The following is a 15,845-nucleotide window of genomic DNA, read 5'->3' on the forward strand; positions in this document are numbered from 1 at the left end:
AAATGCCTTCCGTGGGAGCCCATTCAAGGCTTTCCCCATTAAATCTCATCCTGCCCCCCCCCCACCTTGCACATTCACCCAACTTAATTTTCAGCCCCATTTCAGGTGGAGTGTTTGCTAACATTCTACCACATGCATTCCCACCCCCCCCCGAGCAACTTCAGGTGATTAATAATACTAATACTATGTGGCTTTATCCAATGGATTTCAAAAGAAGGTGCTTATGATTTGTAGGCAGTCAGGGTAGAGAACCCACATTTGAGGCAAATCGCAAAATCTGTGGCCATGTTGCACCAAGCGCTGGGTCTTGATGCAAGTCCAGGAATCGGACTCCAGAGGGGGCCAGTGGTCCAGTTCATCACTACAGTATTTCATTTGGCTCTTGAGCAGCTGAGAGGCAGCGCTGAACCCATGCAGGGAGAGGAAGGCAAAAGCAGCCCCTCTGGACACATTTTTAATAATAATAATAATAATAATAATAATAATAATAATAATAATAATAATAATTTATAACCTGCCCATCTGGCTGGTTTCCCCAGCCACTCTGGGCGGCTTCCAGCAAAATATTAAAATACAATAGTCCTTCGGATATCAAAAAACTTCCCTAAACAGGGCTGCCTTCAGATGTCTTCTAAAAGTCAGGTAGTTGTTTATTTCCTTGACATCTGATGGGAGGGCGTTCCACAGGGCGGGTGCCACCACCGAGAAGGCCCTCTGCCTGGTTCCCTGTAACTTGGCTTCTCACAGGGAGGGAACCGCCAGAAGGCCCTTGGTACTGGACCTCAGTGTCTGGGCAGAACGATGGGGGTGGAGACACTCCTTCTGGTCTACTGGGCCAAGGCCGTTGAGGGCTTTCAAGGTTAGCGCCAACACTTTGAATTGTGCTCGGAAACGTACTGGGAGGCATTGCAGGTCTTTTGGGACTGGTGTTATGTGGTCTTGGCGGCCGCTCCCAGTCCCCAGTCTAGCTGCTGCATTCTGGATGAGTTGTGCATTCACTGGTGCTCATGATGCAATGGGCGAGTCTTTCTATTTAGGGTGCAATCCTCCTTTGCACAGCTGGCCCGATGACCCAGCTGGCTCTTATTTCAGTACCCCCCTCGTTTTTTACATGATTGCACCTTTGATGGTGTATTTGCCTGGGATTTGGTCTGTATCCGTCAGGCATGCTTTAGCTGCGATGTCTGCATTGTGCCGGGGGTGGGCTAGATGACATTTGGGGTTCCCTCCCAACGGTCTGCACACCTATGATTTAGGCTGCCTGCAACCCTGTCCCTGGGTGATAAGCCCCATCAAACTGCATGGGACTTACTTTTGAGTAGGAATGGACAGGGGGTGGGGTGGGGTGATGCTGTTGTTAAAGGATGCCTGTTTTCCTTAAGCCAATAATAATAATAATAATAATAATAATAATAATAATAATAATAATATAATGGTGCACCATCAAGACCTTTTCCCCAAACGGAGATGGAGAGAGCCCCCCGTTCAGCTGGCCCTAAAATAGGAGAAAGCTTGTGGTATACAGAGTCACAGAACCATGGAGTTGGAAAACCTCAAGGGTCAATCCCCGGCCAGGCAGGAATACGCAGCTGTCCTGCCACAACTGCAGCTAGAATTTTGTTAGCCAAGAATTGGAAAACACAAGAAGTGCCAACCGTGGAGGAATGGCAGAAGAAGATGAGGGACTTTTCAGAGCTAGCCGGCCTGACTGGAAAGCCAGGAGGAGGAGTACCAAGAGGAATGGAGGACATTCAAATTTAACTATTTAGTTAAATACGCTAAGATAATTTCAATAGAAATACTTGCAAACACCAGATAGGCTTAGGATTTAAATATGTGATGTCATAGAATAACATGTTTAAATTCAATAGGAAAAGAAAGAAAGACGTTAATGGATTTATTATTATTATTATTATTATTATTATTATTAAGTAAATTTTATGAGAAATTTGTTCTGGAAAACTGTTACAATGGTATATATTGGAACTCAGCCAGGAAGTCACGTAACAATGTTATTAAGACTGGAATAATTAAAGTTACGATTTATGTTTGTTTGTTTATAAATTTGGGGAAATCAATAATTTTTTTTGGAAAAAAAAGAAAAAAGGAATACGCAGCTGTCCCTTACGGGGCTCAAACCTGCGACCTCGGTGTTATCAGCACCGGCGCGCTCTAACCAACGGAGTGCAGTTTTAAGAGGGGGGGGGGAACCCCAGTTCCAAGGAGCCTTGCTGTCCTGGGTGCAAAAGGTGCTCTCCTTCCCGGCCCGCCGCGCCTTTCCTCCGCCCCTCCCGCGGGGAGGTTTCCTCCCAGTTTTCCCCGGCGGAGAAAGGGAAGGAGGCAGGAGGAGGAGCGGAGCCCGCGCGCGAAGGAGCAGCAGCGGCGGAGCAAGCGCCTCGCCCGCGCTACTCCTCTGCCCTCCTCTTGCGCCTTTCCTTTCTTTACGCGTCTCCGCCGCGGAGGAAAAAGAAGGGGGAAGGCGGCAGCGTCTGGCCAGCCCTTCGTCCGCCAGCCTGGAAGGAAGGAAAGAAAGCAGGCAGGCAGGAGGGCCGGCCGGGGAGGCGCTTGGCCGGCGGCGAGCGTTTCGTCCCCCCGCCCAGGCGCCGCCTCCGCCGGCCGAGAGCGCACGGAGGCGCCGGGGAAGGAGTCGGCGCGGCGGTAAGTGGATCGCGGGTGCTGGGAGCGGCGGGACTGCTCTCCTTCGCCTCTGGTCTTGAAGAGCTGCGGAGCAGGCAGGCATTCAACGGGGGCAGCTTCCCACCCGTTCCCCTTTTGGAGAAGCGTTCCCCGTTGGCTTTCTGCCTGCCTCGGGGAAAGCCAAGGGGCTGGGGCAGCTTCTAGCACAGCTCCAGTTCGTCCTCATTTGGAGACGCTCTCCCCGGCTGAGCTTGTGCAAAGCAGGCAGACATTCAACAGGGAAAGCTTATTCCAAACACCACTGGGGAGCAGCGGGGGGGGGGACTTCCCCTGCTGAGTTTCTGCGAGGCAGGCAGAAAGTCAACAGGGGAAGTTTCCCCCTCTACTCGCTTTTGTCATTCGGAGAAGCTTCCCCTGTTAAATTTCTGGGCGCTTTCGCAACCCCCCCCCCTTGCTAGTGACCCGCTGGTGAAATGGATGCAGGATGCAAACAAGGATTACACGCAAATGAGGTTCTGATTGTTCTGTCTGTTTTATATACATTATAAGATGAAAGTTTCTTGGGACTGTAGAATTTCAGAGCTGGGAGGGGACCCCCAAAGGTCATCTAATCCAACCCCCTGTAGTACAAAACAGCTGGATGGCGCCCAGTTGGGGAGGGCTGTCAAACAGGGAGGCCCAGAGGCTACAATAATAATAATAATAATAATAATAATAATAATAATAATAATAATAATAATAATAAATAATTTATTTATATCCCGCCCATCTGGCTGGGCTTCCCCAGCCACTCTGGGTGGCTTCCAACAAAATATTAACATACTGTAATGCATCAAACATTAAAATCTTCCGTAAACAGGTCCAGGCTGTGACATTTTCTGCAAAGTGGGCTTCTGCTGTAGGAGAGGTGTCATTTCAGCAAAGCGAACCCGGGACCATTATGGGATGTGGACCTTATAGCACTGCTATTGTTTGTATTTATTTGAGCTTTGCTTGGAAATAAACCTGTTTGCATTTTCCCAGACCTTTCAAACTCCTCCCTCTCAGCCTCACTGAATTCAATAGCCCCAGTTCTGCTTGCAGCCGAGGTCTGCCTGTGCAAAATCCCTTTCTTGCTTCTTGCTGGAGTGCCCGAATAACTAGGGTTTTGTGTCCTAGTTGCGTTTTAAAGTATAAATGCATACGAAATGGTTTGCAGGGGGGGCATATTTTAAATAGGTCTTGGAGCCGCCTCCAGCTGCAGAGGGGGAAATCGTTTTAAGTGTGTGTAATTGGGTCTCTCGGCTGCTCTGGGGGCTTGCGAATGTGTGCTGCTGCTTATAGAATCGGAGAACTGTAGAGTTAGAGGGTCTCCCAGGGGTCATCTAGTCCAACCCCCTGCAATGCAGGGATCTCAACTAAAGCATCCCTGACAGGTGGCTGGGGGGGGGTTCCCACAGTGAGTGGGGGACATGGTGGGGCAGGGAAGGGACTTTCCCCATTACTAGCTTTGCTCGTGTGTTGTTTTTTTAAAGACTTGCCTAGTGGAGCAGCTGTGATCTGAGGGCCTCCTCTGCAGGGTCGTTGTGTCAGACATTATGGGGTGCAGTTGATCTTGAGGCAGAAAAACATCCTGGGTCAGCCATGCTGTGGCTAATGCCCTTTTTGGTTTCGCAAAGTGGTGAAACTCTACCTTTGCTGGAATATTTCTGTTACTTTGTGTGATTTCAGTATTTGTTAACACCTGCTTCTCTCATTATGTCTGTGGGTCCTTTGGGGTTTTCTCCAATCATGTTTCTGAAGACTTGAGGACTAGTGACTTGCTCTTCTAAAACCCCTACATTTTTGGAATGCTGATTTTAGAGGTAGACATCTAATGGCTGCAAGTGAATTTGTGAATCCTTTAGACTGCAATCTGATTTTATTATTGTTGTTGTTACTAAATTTGTATACTGTACTGGCCTTCATCTGTAGATCTCAGGGCATAAATTTACAAGAAAAAAACACAAACACTTCTTAAATAGACTTATGAGCTCATTGGGGGGCTATGACACTGTGTAAAAGGTTTTAACCGCTGAGTAAAAACTGCCTCTTTCTTGGTCATCTGACCTGATAGGAAGTGTGTAGGACCACAGGAAGCAGCCTTGCAATGAGCCGGCTGCTGGGTCAAAGTACCATATTTTTCGCTCCATAAGACGCACCTAGTTTTTAGAAGAGGAAAACAAGAAAAAAAATATTCTGAACGAAACAGTGGATGTATGATTTTTGTGGTTCATGCTGTGGCCACAGACATGTGATTTGACAATGAGTTTGGGGTAGCCCAATGCAAAAATCCTGAAGATCCATGTGGATCCATGCTTTGTAACCACGTTTTTGCACCATTGCGGCCCCACGAAACAGTGGGTGCGTGTGTTTTTTGGTGCAGGCTGTAGCCATGGACATGCTATGTGATCTGTTGGTGAATTTGGGGTGACCCAATGCAAAAATCCTGAGGATCCATGGGCTTTTACCTCCCCCCTCCCAGACAGCCTCCTTTATCGCTAGTGTCCCTTATCTCCCTCCCGAACGCTTGCTGATCAGCTGATCAGCTGATCAGCGGCTTCGTTTCAACACCCCCTTCCCTCTTTCTAAAAAAAAGAGCACGATCTGCTTTTCGCCCCTGGGCAATTTGGCTCCAGGGACCACACATTCGCTCCATAAGACGCACAGACATTTCCCCTTACTTTTTATGGAGCGAAAAATACGGTAGCTTACTGTAGTTGACACTGAGTGCCATGGGACTCTCCAGGATTTTAGCCTGAGGACATTTCCCTCTCTACCTGGAGATGCCAGGAATCAAACCTGGGACACCAGAGGAGCCGGCTGGATCAGGCGAGTGGCCCATCTTTTCCAGCATCCTGTTCTCACAGGGGCTGAGCAGGATCCGAACCCAAGCGCCCTCTTCTCTCCTGCGGTTTCCAAGCAACAAGTATTCAGAAGCATCACTGCCTCTGACTAAGTCAGGGCTCAGCCGTCATGGCCAGTAGCCACCAATAGCTTTATCCTCCTCCATCAATTAGTCCAGTCCTTTTAAAAACTGTTGCAGGAATTTATGTGGGGGTGTTGCCCCTCCAGCAGATATCATGCACATGCAGCCCACTACCAAAATCAGCACAATCACTTTTGTGACTTTTGTGATTTGTCCCCACAAAATACTTCATCACACTTTCTTTCTTTCTTCCTATCTATTCAAAGGGCCTCTGCTGCACGATACCAAATGTAATAATTCACTGATAAATGTATCTATGCACTGGCTCACTGGGAAAACTTCAGAAATTCATATAGACATGTGAGCTCAGCTACTCAGCAGCCCCTCTGCCTGAGGGATAATCCCTGGCATCCTGATACCTGAGTGCCAGACAGGTAGCCATTCCAGAAATACCAAACCCAGATGAAGACAAAAGGGTGGGATTAACTTGGCTGGGAAACAGGGCAATGTAAATATCTCTTTTGTTACACTTGATGGGTGTTTGGTGGAGGGCAAGGGGAACCATGGGGCAGGGTCCAGGATGCTCAGATTACTGCCACCAGACCTCCCCTTTCATAATGTAACCATGATGTATTAGTGATGTGGTTTGGGGGCGTGTAACATGGGAATTAGCAGCTAATAAAAGTTTGGGTTCTCTTTTGTTTGGGGCTTCCATCTCGTTCCACCTTGTGGCAGGTGGGAGTCCTGTCACGACAGTCTTCAATCAAGACCAAGCCTACTGGCTGCTGTTTTGCTCTGGTATTCCTGGCTGGTGTCCTTGTTTTTTTGTCCAAGGGAGCCCTCAGATTTCTCCGCTAACAAAAGCCATCTGGCCCGGTGGTCCGTTGCTGCATCCTGTGGCAGGGGGTTCCATAGTTTTAACTTCTGCGTGTGTAACAGGTTCTCTGCTGCTGACTCCTTACCTGAAGCCTGCCGACGGCTCAGATTTGCTAAAGCTGGGAAATTTTAAGGGCGCAGCTGGCATGCCTTTCCGAGAGAGCTGCGCTGGTAAAACCCAGAGCCGGCTGAAGCAGGAGCAGGAGGAGATGGAGGCAGGTTTGGCATGTCTGCCACATCGGCCTCCTCTTGGCACCGGTGCTTGTGCGAGGTAGCCGAGGGGGGAGGAGGCCTGCAGAGCCTTCAGCAGGAGCCAAGACTCGCGTGCCCATCGCTGCAGCGCTGGGTCCTGGGGCGCAAGCCTTGGCTTGCGTGCCACAGCTGTTCCTGGCAGTGGTGCCAAAGGAGAGATGTACAGTTCCTGGCTTGCACGCTTGGAAGCTGCATCCTCGAGGCTTCTGGTTGGTGCCAGGCTCACAAATCAAGGCCTGCCCTCCAGCCTCCCCTTTTGCAGCTGGGAAAACAAGTCAGCTCCGACAATCTCACTGCCGTGTGCATATCTGGGGTTAGAGGGACAATGCTCCCAATTTCTGGGCAGTTTTAAGAATTCAGCAGCAAGCCAAGGATGGAAAGAAATTCCAGGTCTTTTGTTACTGTTGTTGCTGCTCCTTCTGCCTTGGTGACCACCAGGTGACTGGGATTTTTTTATTTTTTATCTCTGGCTGGAGAGTCCAAAGTTACAGCTTCCTTGCTTCTGGAGCTGCTCTCGGCTTCCTGAAACATAATTGAGAAAAGTCACGGGGCCCTTGAAAGATGAATGGATGTGTTGTGGCGCCCAGGGCTGTGTCAGATTTGGGAAGCTTTCTCGGGGCCCCCAAACCCTCTGCTAGTCTGACTCTCCCTTCTCTGCAGGCTGAAAATAAAGGGTCGCTCTGATGTTCAAGGAGGCTGAGCTTCTGATCTTGGCCCCGGCAGATAGAAGGCTGGATGTGGCCCTTTGCTTGAGCTTCACTTCAGAGAGCCGGGATTCTGTGCCCAGTCCAGGAGAAGTTTAGCAGGGCACCCTCACCCAGCGCGGAGAGCGGGGAGAAAAGGCTCTTTGTCTGCCGGAAGAATAGGCCAGAAATTCCCCTTACATTCAGACCTTCCCACAAACATTTCTGTTCCTGCTACGAGGCCGAAGGGGACCTGGCTGCTCCCTGGCGAAGCGCGCCGTCTGCAGGGACGGATCGGTGCCAGGTTTTGCTTTGATTTCCAGGAAGCCATCGCCCCTTTCCTGCCTGCTGCCAGGTGAGTTGTTCCCTGTCGCCCAGGCTAAACCTCCTCTTCGCTCCATCTCTCTCACGTTCTTGGGATGACTGAAGGGGGCTCAGAAGTGGGGTTCCCTCTTTTCCTCTCCCTCCCCAGCCTCCAGGGCCCTTTAGAGAATAATAAAGAGCCCAAAATGTAGGTTCCAGCCTTAGGGAGGCAGCGCTAGGAAGAGGCCAAAGGGAGCTGGCTGGGGCTGCCCCCCGCTTGCGTTTGGGGTGCCCAGGGAGGCGGCAAGGGTTTCAGAAATCGGACTGACCCCCATCAGGCACAATGCCTTGGGAAGGTCTCCTGCACAAGCTTGGTGAAAACGGGGGGTGCCCACGCATGTCCCCCTCTCTTGTGTTTTGCGTTTCTTCCTCCCTTTGAACATCTATTGCGTGCTCTTTTATGAATCGGGATGAATCGGGGTCTGTGTCCCTTGCCAGACTGGGAGGGGCGGAGAATAGAGCGCCCTTTCTGATGGGGCTCGGCTGCGGTTCCTTCGTCTTGCTCTTGAGGACGGCCCCTCTCGCCTTATCTTTTCATATTTAATAGCTTAATCCTCTCAGTTTGGCCTTCTGCTTTATGAGGAACTTTGGGCGGTGGTTTGATTATGCCTTTGGTTTTATGGGCTGGAGGGAGATTCCCCTGCGCCGTTCGCTCGCTCAGATTCTGACAGTTCGGTTTGGATCGGTCTGAATCTGCGAGGGCATTTTCACGAAGTGACATTTAAAGCCCCTCGGCTTCCAGTGCTGGCTCCAGGAATCTGCACTTGTGTGTGAATTGCCAGGGGTGGTGGAAATGATTTAAGTTCGCAGAATAAAAGAGAAAACGAGGGTTGCACCAGTCATTTGAGGAAATGCAGGAGGAGGTGAAAGAATGAAAACAGGAAAGCTTGCCATGTTTTGGACTTTTCGGTTTAGAGAAAAGCTGAGAAAGGAGTGGAAATGTGTAAAATCATGCGTGGCCTGCAGGAAGAGGCCAGGGAACAGCCTCCCTCTCTCTCTCTCTCTCATATATAATGTTGGAAGATGCAGAACAGATAAAATACAGTAATGGGCTGCTTCATGCATTGCCATAATTAAACTACAGTGGTATCTCGGGTTAAGTACGTAATTCGTTCTGAAGGTCCGTTCTTAACCTGAAACTGTTCTTAACCTGAAGCACCACTTTCGCTAATGGGGCCTCCTGCTGTTGCTGCACTGCCGGAGCACGATTTCTGTTCTCATCCTGAAGCAAAGTTCTTAACCTGAAGCACTATTTCTGGGTTAGCGGAGTGTGTAACCTGAAGCGTATGGAACCTGAAGCGTATGTAACCCGAGGTACCACTGTATGGAACAGGAGGCAGTGATGACCCCCAACTTGTAGGGTTTTAAAAGGAGTGGGCAAACTCACAGATAGCCTTCGCATTATTAGCACTGCAGTTAACATTAACGAAGTTGTACCCGAAATCCACTGCAACTTGAGTGTGCCATATTAAGCCCAGCTCATCTCCTTATCATCCAGAGTGAACGCCGCATTCCCCCCTCTCTCTGTTGGAATGCGCGGCTTGTCAGAGTAGATGTGGGGGACCTCCATGTGTGGGTCTCGGGGCAAATGCCCCCATTTCCCTCACCCTTTTTTAAAAAAAAATGAATTGCATCCTTTTCTCTCTTAGGGCCTATCGAGTAGGTTTCAGCCCAAGCCAAGATATTTTGCTGCCTGAAGCACAGGAGGAAATGCTCCCCCCCCCAGCTGTTTCCTTCTCAAGGCGGCTCGCGTCATTTTGCTACCCAAATGAGGGGAAAATGACAACTAAACCCAATCAAAAACAAAATAACTAAAAAACGAAAGTGTTTAACCATTTCCTGCCTTGTTTCCTTCTGCCCTAATGGTAGGGCCAGCCCATAATCATCTGGTTGCTGCAGCCACTGGGTGGCACCTTGTCTGTTTCCTTCCAGCAACTCCTGCAGCCCAGGTAAAGGTAAAGGGACCCCTGACCATTAGGTCCAGTCGTGGCCGACTCTGGGGTTGCAACGCTCATCTCGCTTTACTGGCCAAGGGAGCCGGCATACAGCTTCCGGGTCATGTAGCCAGCAGGACTAAGCCACTTCTGGCGAACCAGAGCAGCGCACAGAAACGCCGTTTACCTTCCCGCCAGAGCGGTATCTATTTATCTACTTTGACGTGCTTTCAAACTGCTAGGTGGGCAGGAGCAGGGACCGAGCAACAGGAGCTCACCCCGTCGCCGGGATTCGAACCACCAACCTTCTGATCGTCAAGCCCTAGGCTCTGTGGTTTAACCCACAGCACCGCCCGCGTCCCTACAGCCCAGCTGGTGCCAAATGTCTTGCTCTGCTTTCCTCCGGACCACATCTTGTTGTCTGGTCAGCTCAGGACCCCAGACAAACTGGCCAGGCTTGCAGGTCACTTTGCTGCTGCTATCACAGCGAAAACAACACGGGACGCAGCAGTCCCGACGAGTTGCCGGCCTCTCCAGCCACGGCAGGCGCTGCGATTCTCCAATAGTTTGACTTCATCCTTGGAGGCATGCTCCATTGTCTCTCGAGAGGAGTTTTGCCGATTCTGAGGATTAAAGCAGTTAAGTGGGCGCGTGTGGGTGTGGCGATCTAGTCTCAAGTTGTGAAGGCCGGGTTGCAAGGGAGGTCTTCCGAGAGAGGAAGACGGAGCTTCAGGGAGAGAAGCGCCAGGGGCTGCAGGTCAGGGCCTGGTCAAAGGAAGCTGGAACGGTGCCTGCAGGCGGTGCTCCGAGGGGCGCAGAGCCAGGGATTTCTCAGAAGCCACAGGGACATCCAGGCCCGCTGTATTTATAGTGAATGAGGGCAGAGGCTGGAGGGTGAGGTGGAGGGCAGGGGATTTGAGGGGGCAGAGCGGAACGATTCGGGGAGGGCTGAGGATGCCACACTATGTACCGTTCCGGTCGCCTCTACTAAAAAGGATATTGGAAATGCTTCAGATAAGGTAGGGCTTCCGTTACATTCAGATATTCCTGGTCATTACCAGGATTTCAAAAGTGGAATTGACGTCGTGGGTGTGGATTTCCAAAAGGTGGCAAGTCAATCGAAGAAATCACTTGGTGTGTTTTAGTAAAAAGAACGAAACAACTTTGGGGTTTTACCAGTGCCGGATTTACCTATAAGCTAAACAAGCTGTAGCTCAGGGCCCCACACTCTTGGGGGCCCCAAAAAAATTTAAGGGAAAAGAAAAACTGGATGTACATTTCCGAAATAGAAGATAAAAAACAGATAAAATAAAACCTACATACAGCAACAGTGCTTTGTGTTGTGTAGGCTCCTATGATGTAAGTCATGGGCCCTGCCTCCTAGCCTGCTCCCTCAAATATCACTGGTTTGCTCATTTCTATATATAGGGTGCCTACATTCTGCATGTGCAAATGGCTTTAGATACCTATTAGGTCCATAAATTACCATCTAGCATATATGCAACACAAAAAACAGCGAGGGTTTGTTGTTGGCAAAGGACAGCTGGACATATAAAGGGCCCCATTACCTTCGGTAGTTTAGGTCCTCATCAAACCTAAACCTGGCCCTGGGTTTGACTTTTTTAAAAAAGCTAAGTGAGGGGATAAGGAAGGAAAGGTTGCAGCATTTGGGACTTTTAGAGATGTTCATAAAAATGCACACGGCACAGAAAAAGGATAGTTGAAACTGTGGAACTCCCTGCCACATGAGGCAGAGAAAGCTGTGGATGGCTGCTAGCCAGGAGGTTTCTTCTCTGCCTACGCAGTCAGAGGCATCAACGCTTCCCAGTACAGTGGTACCCCGCAAGACGAATGCCTCGCAAGACAGAAAACCCGCAAGACGAAAGGGTTTTCTGTTTTGGAGGCGCTTCGCAAGACGAATTTCCCTATGGGCTTGCTTCGCAAGAAGAAAGCCCATAGGGAAATCTCCGGGGACCTCTTTTAAATGCTGGTGGTGGGGAGCAAAGCCTTCCCCCCCCTCCGGCCTTCAGAAGAGGTCCAGGAAGGCCGGTGGGGGCCGAAAGGCTTTGCTCCCCACCGCCAGCATTTTAAAAGCAGTCCGGGATAGCAGGGAAGCGCTTCCCGCTATCGCGGACGGCTTTTGAAGGCAGGCAGGGGGGAGCAAAGACTTTCGCCCCCCGCCCGCCTTCAGAAGAGGTCCAGGACCTCTTCTGAAGGCGGGCGGGGGGCAAAAGTCTTTGTCCCCCCTGCCTGCCTTCCCAGGGGCTTTTACATCGCCCCGGACAGCGGAGAAGTCCTCCGCTGTCCCGGGGTTTTTTAAAATGCTGGGGGTGGGAAGAAAAGCCCTTGTCCCGTCCCCCCCCCAGCCTTCAGAAGAGGTCGGGGGACAGACTGTCCCCAGACCTGGTCTGAAGGCGGTTTCCATAGGAACGCATTAATTGATTTTCAGTGCATTCCTATGGGAAACCGTGCATCGCAAGACGAAAAACTCGCAAGAAGAAAAAACGTGCGGAACGAATTAATTTCGTCTTGTGAGGCACCACTGTAGCAGGGTACTGGTTGGCCCCTGATTGCCTTTTGAGACTATTATGAGGTTAAAATAACAAACCAATAGGAATTCTGAAATAAAGAGAGAGAGAAAGGGGGAGGAGAATGAAAAACAACAACCAGGGTTCACAGCCTCATAAAATAAAGAGCCTTCTCAAGTGACTAATGATTGAATTGGATGTTACAACAAGAACTGACTTGATGCGCCGGGAGTACAAAACAAATGAGACGAATGCTTTAAATACTTGGCTCCCTGAAGTTTGGTTTATTCCTATTTCTGAGAAATTAACAGCATCTTCAGGCTGCAGCAAGACCTATGGGTTTTGCCCGGGGGTGTCCTGCCTGATGAAATATGACTTTTTAGGGTTTGCCCTTTTTTAAAAATGCCCCCCCCCCCCCCGCTTTGACAAACGAAGAGGAACTCCCTGCACAGAGAGAAATAGCAGGTCAGGGAGGCAAAGCAAAAGCGGTGTGTGTGTGTGTGTGTGTGTGTGTGTGTGTGTAACACACGCAGATCTGCAAAACTGAGGGGTTTTTCTGTGGCTGGATGAAGAAGTCCAAGTGGAAATTTACTGCTGGGAATTCTCAGGCGGGCGGCATGCCAAGCGCTAAATGGGGCAGCAAGAACAACTCACAAGCCGCAGCAAGGAGATGGGGGGGGGGGGAGAAGCAGAATTCTTTGCACTGCGCTCTCCTGCTAGTCCTCTCCCCGGAATTGGAGCAGGAGGGGGGGGGGTCAATGGGAGGAAAGGGGAGGTGTGGATGGGTGACGGTGTCTGGAGACGGGTTTGCACGGGTTTGGAGACTTAAACTGGGCAGAAAACAGCAAAGACCTGATGAAGAGAGCACAGCAGAGGTCATATTTTCTGAGAATCCTCTGGAAAAACAATCTCTCAGAGGACCTGTTGATGGCATTTCACCATTGTACTGTGGAGAGTGTATTAAATTATGGTCTGTGTGTGTGGTTTGAGAGCTGCATGGTCAGGGAAATAACAATGCTGTCCAGGGTTGCAAAGACTGCGGAGTGAATAATTGGGTGCACTCTTCCCACCTTGGATCAAATCTATGCTTCCAGGTGCCATAAGAAAGCGGCAGAGATAGTGCAGGATAGTGCACACCCCGGAAATGATCTCTTTCAGCTTCTGCCTTCTGGAAGAAGGTAAAGGTAAAGGGACCCCTGACCATTAGGTCCAGTCGTGGCTGACTCTGGGGGTTGCAGCGCTCATCTCGCTTTATTGGCCGAGGGAGCCGGTGTACAGCTTCCGGGTCATGTGGCCAGCATGACTAAGCCGCTTCTGGAGAACCAGAGCAGCGCACGGAAATGCCGTTTACCTTCTTGCCAGAGTGGTACCTATTTATCTACTTGCACTTTGACGTACTTTAGAACTGCTAGGTGGGCAGGAGCAGGGACCGAGCAATGGGAGTTCACCCCGTCGCGGGGATTTGAACCTCCGACCTTCTGATCGGCAAGTCCTAGGCTCTGTGGTTTAACCCACTGTGCCACCTGCATCCCCTGGAAGAAGGTACAGGGTTATAAAGACTAGGACTAGCTGCCTGAGAAACAATTTCTATCCAAATGTGATTTTGGTTTTAAATGCAGTGTAAGGTAGTCTTTATGTGAGTATATTGTATTCAATGGGGTATCAGAGTTTTTAGGGGCTAACCAGGCTGGGATAGCTGGGATAGCAGGCTTGTGGTTTTTTGAATGATGTAGATTATTTCAATTTCATTGTTCTGTATGGGACAATGACAATAAAGATTATCGTATCATATCATATCGTATTCCGGGTGGGTGGCAGAGGAGGAGTCCTGGCAGTTGTGAAAGAAGAGGATCGGGGAGGGAAGCAAGGGATTTGTAGTATTTTAGAGTTGGAAGGGCTCTCCAGGGGTCATCTAGACCAACCCCCACAATGCAGGGATCTCGGCTAAAGCATCCCTGACAGATGGCTGTCCAACCTGTGCCGAAAAACCTCCAAGGAGGGAGAGCCCACGGCCTTCCGTCTTACAATCAAACTGCTCTTACCGCCAGAAAGTTCTTCCTGATGTTTAGTCAGAATCTCCTTTCTCGAAACGTGAAGCCACGGGTTCGAGTCCTACCCTGCAGAGCAGGAGAAAACAAGCGTGCTCCCTCTTCCGTCTGACAGCCCTTGAGATACTTGAAGATGGCTATCGTATCTCCTCCTAAATTGCGGGCGAGTGGTTATATTAATCATCCCTGGGGATATTTGTCCACTGCTTAATATGCTGCATCCCTAAGTGGTTTAGGTCAGGGGTCAGCAAACCTTTTCAGCAGGGGGCCGGTCCACTGTCCCTCAGACCTTGTGGGGGGCCGGACTATATTTTGAAGGAAAAAATATTAACAAATTCCTGTGTCCCACAAATAACCCAGAGATGCATTTTAAATAAAAGGACATATTCTACTCAAGTAAAAACACGCTGATTCCCGCACCATCCGAGGGCCGGATTTAGAAGGCGATTGGGCCAGATCTGTCCCCCACGCCTTAGTTTGCCTACCCATGGTTTAAAGGTAAAGGGACCCCTGACCATTAGGTCCAGTTGTGGCCAACTCTGGGGTTGCGGCACTCATCTCGCTTTACTGGCCGAGGGAGCCGGCGTACAGCTTCCGGGTCATGTGGCCAGCATGACTAAGCCGCTTCTGGCGAACCAGAGCAGCGCAGGGAAACGCCGTTTACCTTCCCACCAGAGCAGTACCTATTTATCTACTTGCACTCTGACGTGCTTTCAAACTGCTAGGTGGGCAGGAGCTGGGACCGAGCAGCGGGAGCTCACCCCGTTGCAGGGATTCGAACCGCTGACCTTCTGATCGGCAAGTCCTAGGCTCTGTGTTTCAACCCACAGCGCCACCCACGTCCCATTGCTCATACTAAAACACAGGAAGATGTTTATTTTGATGGGGAGCAGGGAATGTATGTGCAGCATTAAAAACCCAAAATACAAAGAGATGCATCAGGAACCCTTTCTGAGGTTTGCCTCATTGTCCTCCAGCTTCAAGGGCTGAGGTCGGGGGTCAGCTGTGGACCCCATGCCTCCCAGCTCCTTCCTTCTCTGTCAATATTCCTATCATCCTCCTCATCTTGGAAGGTTGGAGGAATCTCCCACTTACCCTCAGGGCTCTTTGCAGTTTGAAAAGAGAGAGAGGCAGAGGGAGAGACAAAATAAAAGCAACAGCAGTGAAATAGAAATTCCAGGATGTTGTGCCAAAGTGGAGCTTAATTCTGCAAAGGAAGTGAATTGGCATATATGCTGTTGTTTGTAAGGAGGCTAAGGAGAATACCAAATATCCTTCGGGTGCCAGACGCTTCCCGCAAGGTACCAACCCTGTCTTTACTGCCATAATCCTGTTTTATTGACCTTTCCCCCCCCTGCTCTTGGGTCAAAAGGGCTGCCAGAGTGACTTGCAAAAAAACCACTGGCTTATCTAAAAGGCACAACACAAAAGGAAAAAGGAACTGGAAGGGAGGAGGAAAAGTAAACTTTATTTAACAAAGACCTCTGCAGTTTTCAGGAGGAGGGATTCTGTGCTCAGTGCTGGGTAATGGCACTTCCTCTGTGGAATTATGGGATGCCAGCAGAATCTGGGCAGGG

General features: G+C 50.0%; 1 protein-coding gene across 10 annotated transcripts in view; it reads left to right on the top strand.

Moving 5' to 3' along the window:
• The first annotated feature begins 2,313 nt into the window (after positions 1-2,313).
• The window catches only part of ARAP1 (ArfGAP with RhoGAP domain, ankyrin repeat and PH domain 1), a 145,014-nt gene continuing 131,482 nt past the window's right edge, over positions 2,314-15,845 (top strand). For 2 of the 10 annotated variants that reach the window (XR_014525153.1, XM_083499210.1), the window contains exon 1: positions 2,314-2,658. The gene's annotated coding sequence lies outside the window, so the exon portion shown is untranslated. Of the gene's footprint in view, positions 2,659-7,003; positions 7,751-15,845 lie in introns of those variants that run through there. The other 8 variants (XM_083499206.1, XM_083499191.1, XM_083499193.1 and 5 more) reach the window with 7 other exon arrangements.

This window comes from Podarcis liolepis (genome assembly GCF_965112155.1).
Source record: "Podarcis liolepis genome assembly, chromosome: 4".
In the NCBI taxonomy this organism is placed as follows: Eukaryota; Metazoa; Chordata; class Lepidosauria; order Squamata; family Lacertidae; genus Podarcis; species Podarcis liolepis.